Raw genomic sequence first — 6000 nt, 5'->3', positions numbered from 1 at the left:
TCTGTGTACATAGGGTACAAAATCTGAAAGGGGAAAGTGGGAAGAGCTGAATAAGGGGTACATAACAACAGGGGTACATAAGATCTGAAGGCTGGGGATGGCATGTGGCATAGCAGGTGCAGCCTCCGCCTGTGATCTTGCCATCCAAAATGGGCGGCAGTTTGAGGTTCTGGCTGCTCCACAAAGGCCCAAGTAAGAAGATGCCTGCACCCGCGTGGGAGATCCAGAAGAAACTCCTGGCTGCTGGCTTTGGATCTGCCCAGCTTCAGTCATTTGGGCAGTGAACCCAAGGATGTAAGCATGCTCTCTCTCCCTCTCCCTCTCCCTCTCTATTTCTGTAACTCTGCCTTTCAAATAAATAATTTTTAAAAAATAAGATCTAAGGGCTTCTGTGATGAGTTCCGTTCCTGTACACAGATGTCAATTCCAGTCAATTGTACACTGACTGCATTTAGGATCCAACTGATGAAAGATTAGTTTCTCCTTGAATCTGTAACATATATTTTATTCACATGATTCACATATACATTTCATCCTTATATGTTCTCTAATTCCTCTACAATGATATCATTAGACCTAAGCACTCCAAGTGATACAATATCAAAAAATTTACGTAAGCTCTATAGTATAGACATGACCAGAAAGTGAGTAAAATAGAACATGATTGAAGAATATTTCTAGCCTATCAAAGAGTCATTTAGATTTTTCTTTTCATTTTAGTATACTAGCTCTCCTGCATGCAATTGAGACTTTGTCTTTTCCCAGCTATTACTGCTGAATTTTAATTCCACCATAGTGGATTCAATAGGGTCTCCTCAAATTTTTATTCTGGTATCTCAAAATTTGGAATAGGATCTTTGCAGATGTACTTAGCCAAAGATCTCAAAGTGTGATCCTGGGTGTAGGGTTGACCCTGAATCATTTGTAAGAGGAAAGAGACAGACTTGAGGGACACACAGAGAAGATAATATAAAGATGAAAGATGGTGGCAGGATGTGTCCACCAGCTTAGGAACAACAAGAATTGCCAACAACAACCAGAATCCAGGAGAGAGGTGTGCTATAGTTTTCTTCTGAGAATCTCCAGAAGGAATCAACCCTGTCCAATTCTTGATTTTGGACTGTTGACTTGAAAAGTAGAGAACTATATTTCTGTCACTTCAAATCACTTGGTTTAGGATAATTTATACGACAACCCTAAGAAATGAATACACTTACCTTTAGAAGTCAGTACCATAGGCACACAGGGTACTCATTTGTGGGGTACTGACTACTTGCTACTGGTTTCTAGTGTCCTTATCCCTGCCCTTTGACTGTAAATGCTCCTCTTTGAGATTCCCAGATGCCATGCTTAAGGTCCTGGGAAGACATAGACATTTCCACATTTGGATATAAACTGTTAATTCTTGTCTAGGACCTCTTTTCACAATAGTTTTCCTTCTGCTTTTCTGCCATGATCAGTTCATGTTGAACCCACGGGTGCTGGAACCAGCCCCAGTATTCTCAGATTTAATCAAAACCTGTCTGGATGGTCCCATCATCCCCCAGGACAACTGTGTCTGAACTTATTTATCCACTCATGTGACTTCTTACACAATCCTCCCTATTAGATACTAATTCTCTTTGTATCCTAGATCTACTTTGCTCTGTGCTTCACGGTAGAGCTTTTTTCTCAGGTCTCCAAATTTGTCTCCTGACACGTGAAATCCAGGATTTCCACATTATGGCTTTTTTTTTTTTTTTGAGTTAGACAGTGAGAGAGAGAGACAGAGAGAAAGGTCTTCCTTCCATTGGTCCACCCCCCCAAATGGCCGCTATGGCTGGCGTGCTGCACCGATCTGAAGCCAGGAGCCAGGTGCTTCCTCCTGGTCTCCCATGTGGGTGCAGGTGCCCAAACACTTGGGCCATTCTCCACTGCCTTCCTGGGCCACAGCAGAGAGCTGGACTGGAAGAGGAGCAACCAGGACAAGAACCCGGCGCCCATATGGGATGCCAGCGCTGCAGGTGGAGGATTAACCAAGTGAGCCACGGCGCCAGCCTCCACATTATGGCTTCTGAGAAGTGTGCTTGAAACTAAAAACTGACCAATTTTTTGTTATTGTAGGTGGTGTCTGTCTTCTCACAGAAGTAATCAGTGCTATTGGTTCAAAGGGTGGGAAGTTGCATGGTAATCTACTTTACTGTAAATTAAAAACACACAAATCATTCATTGTTCAAGATATTACCCACATACACTTCCATTAGTTCATTGATTCCATCTGCAAGTATCTGTTGTGATAGAAACCCAGTAACAATGGTTGTAGTGCTAGGCACATTACACAAACATCAACCATGGGCACAATGCAGTGGCCAGGGAGTATGGACATAGCTAGAAAATACCAATGCCAGCAATAAACTTCATTTGCTAGATTTTATGATTTCTGTTATTTGAAGGTCCCTTTAAATTCTTGCAGGACATGGGTTTATTACTTCTTGAAATCTGTCTTCCTACAAATGAAATGGTGAGCTATGCTCTGCTCAGCACAAGGCCTGTTTCATGTCTTGGCCTCTAGGGGGAGCCCAAGGCTCTTCACCCAAAGAATTGGAAATGAATGATGTGGTGTTTAGGAAGAGGGATCTTGCTTGGCCTCCTTATCAGAATTTGCATCCTTCAAAAAAAGATAAAGTGCCCAGGTTTGCTCTTCTCCCTCCAGGCTCTGCAGCCCAAAGTAGCTCATTCTCTTTAGACTTTTTCTGCCTCCTGCAGCAGTCTCAGAGGTTACACCCTGTTGTTGATGGCAGCGAAGCATGTTTTGTCTCTTTCTGTCTTGCCAGTCTTCTCCTTTGATCTTGGTTTTTCTCCAAGCTGGGAAGTGTCCACTCATAGGGCTGCAAATAAAGGGTGTCCAGTTACATTTGAATTTAAGATAAGCAATAATAACTTACTTAGCATTTATGAGTCCAAATATTTCATGGACCATACCATCTCTGAGTGCCAATGAGCAGGCCTAATCCCTCCCACTGATCTTTCCAAGGACCCTGGAATACTGCCTTGGTCTTAAAGCCAGAGTTTGTCTAGATATGTCTTCTTGTCATGGCCAAGTCAAAACTGCCATGTTCCTGCACCCCAGTTTTATGCTGGTGAAACTCCCTGTTTACAGACTGAGTTCTGCCAGTCCTCTTTGAGGTCATGTTGCAGTTGCCAAACCAATTTATTCATCCAATCTCATCCTATCACACTGGTCCAGAAAGAGGGAGTGGAGTAGTGGTCCCAATGTTAACACACAGGAGACCCAAGAGTCATTTCCATCTTATGGAAACCTACTTCAAAGGGGTTGAGAAATTTTTTAACACATGAAATATATCAATTTTAATATAAAAATTAAAAATTCAGTTATTTTTCACATTCTTAAATTCTGAATAAAACAAAGTCCCATCCAATTGCTTTCAGCAGTGACATTCTGCTGATGGCATTCAGAGTTCTATCTTTGAATGCCACGGTAATCACTTGCTTCCCTTCAAGGCTGTCGTGTTTGGCACGAAATTTAAGAATTTAAAATACCAGATCAGCAGGCTCACACCCAACAGACATGGCACATCAAAATGTGCAGCTAATGATTACTTATCAGGACTATGTCAATGTAAAAAGTGAAGAAAAAGTGACTGATAGTAAAACCAAGAAAAAGCCAAATAAAAATAAATACTTCCAACAAAATGGTAGTGATATTTAGATGCACTCACTTACAATGCAGCCAGGCTAGATAAATTCGGCTCCCTTTGGCTTATTCAGAGAAGATTCTCAAACAAGATCAATACTCTTGAGTTGTCCCTTGTGTCTGAGGATGCACAACACCGGGGCAAGCTCAGGAAGAAGGACCTCTGCTCCCTAGACTGTGTTGATCCCCAATCCATAAATGCATAGAGCACAGAGTAGATGTTCAATTAATGTTTCTTAAATTAATCTATTTATTTAAATTTAAAAGATGAGGATGACACATACCTAGGAAATATCCCCTGTGGGGATTAGAAAATTAATTCTAATAAACAGCTAAAGCTGGTATATCTCTGTACATTGGCCTTATGCATGCTGAATAAAATATAAAATGCCATAAGTATAGACTTGGCCAGAAGTCCATTCTAAAAAATTGCTGGTATTTTCAATATTTTGTACAATCACTATGAGATAGGAAATCAGGGTATATCAGCATTCTGATGGTGATCCTTTTCTTTTTCATAGCTAATTGCACAAATACAAAGTCAGTCTCTGACTTAGCAAAGTATCCCTTGCAGGTCTATTTCTGATACTGCACACACAGTCATTTCAGGTATAGCCAGTGATTAAATACAATCTTGGAAGTAATTTAGTATAGCAATGCTGCACAGAAGCGGCAGGTGAAAAAATAAAGTGAGGAAAAGCAAAATAACTTATCTAGAAAAAGAAACTCAAGTTATTTCGTAAGTTTCTGAGCTTTTTGAAATTTTAGCTAGTATCTAAGAGATGCATGTACAACTCATTGTATACCATTACTGAAGACATTGTTTAAATGTGCTTGCAGTAGCAGAAAGGTAAGCCGAATGTTCTGTTTCACCAGAAAAGAATGGAGCAGCCCAGAAAACATTCCCTTAGCTATGTGTAAAACCACGGTGCATCTTACATCTCAGTTATACAGTTGCCTAAGGTTCTAGTTGCTGCACAAGAAAAATTTTAACAGGACCAGAACCAGCTGGAACAACAACTAAAATATCTGAAATAATGATTATGATGGAGACATAATAATGATGATGGAGATATCATTAGAAGGGAGAAATTGAATCTTTTTTAGACTGGTTATAAATATTGAGTGATAATTGAAACTCATAAAAGCAAAAATTAGACCTCAGCCATGCTCTTGGCATTTCATATACACATTTAAGAGAAATAAATCGTATCCATGGCAAACCAGGAAAAAAATCATCCTTTTACTTAAGAAATGGTAAAAATGATTCTAAATAAAGTTTTCAGATAAATGCTTCTTTTATGTTTTGAGGTTTACTGAGAAAAACAATATTTGAAAGCGTGTTTTGAGTGAAACAACATTTCTGCAACATGCTGTATCTGATGAGCAACAGGCTCACCCAGTGTCAAGATATTGGTTTCTTATACATTCTCCAGAGAAAGCACGAAAACTACTTGTAAAAACAGGCATCTCTAGGTTTGGAAGGATATACACAAAACAAGACTGGAACATCTTACAGCGTCAGAAAGTAAAGAAGTACTTTAAAAAATGATGAGTTTGTCAAAGGGACGAAGAGTCTAACAGGAAGAGCTCCCAAAGGTCACAGCTAGAACAATTTGTTCATCAAAATAAATTGACAACATACTGGTTTATAATCTGGAGCATAAAATAAATATCCAAGAGTCTACACTAGTACCAAAACATGACTGAATTTATGAAATAATAGGAGAGAACTGGCAAATTTCCATGCAGAAGAATTTCAAGTAGTTTTTCCTGCTATTTTCCCATTAAGGAGGTGGAGCACAGCTCTCCAACTTTTGCAAAAAGTGACTTCCAAAATGACTTCCTTCCAAATAGTATAGTGTGGTAAGAGGGTAAAAGAGTCATGTTGCAGTGGAGAAACCTAACAAATGACTTCAGCCAGGTGATAGAGGTCAACATCTGCAGTGATAAGACATACTGGTTGGATATAGCCTTGCAAAAATATGATGAGAATGGTACCTTTTCTCAGTGATCTTCTTCCCCAAAATGCATAGACTCAAAGGTACCTTGGGGAAAATATCAAACAAACCCAAACTGGGAAAAATGTTACAGACCATTTGTCTAATACTTCTGAAAGCTATCAAGACCATCAAACACAAGGAAGTCTGAGCATCTGTCACAGTCATGAGAAGCACAATAACTCAATGCAGCACAAAATCCTGAATGGGATTCTGGAACAGAAAAAGAGCATTCGGGGGAAAATAAAGAAATCCCATGAAAGTATAGAATTAGTCAATGAAATAATGATTTATAGCGCCAGAGTT

General features: G+C 39.5%; 1 long non-coding RNA gene across 1 annotated transcript in view; it reads right to left on the bottom strand.

Moving 5' to 3' along the window:
- Positions 1-373: 373 nt before the first annotated feature.
- The window catches only part of LOC127483729 (uncharacterized), a 99475-nt gene continuing 93848 nt past the window's right edge, over positions 374-6000 (bottom strand). The window contains exon 4 of the long non-coding RNA XR_011380679.1: positions 374-2867. This is a non-coding gene — a long non-coding RNA (uncharacterized lncRNA). The remainder of the gene's footprint in view (positions 2868-6000) is intronic.

This window comes from Oryctolagus cuniculus, chromosome 12, assembly GCF_964237555.1.
Source record: "Oryctolagus cuniculus chromosome 12, mOryCun1.1, whole genome shotgun sequence".
NCBI lineage: Eukaryota > Metazoa > Chordata > Mammalia > Lagomorpha > Leporidae > Oryctolagus > Oryctolagus cuniculus.
This window is presented reverse-complemented; position numbering and strand designations above follow the sequence as displayed.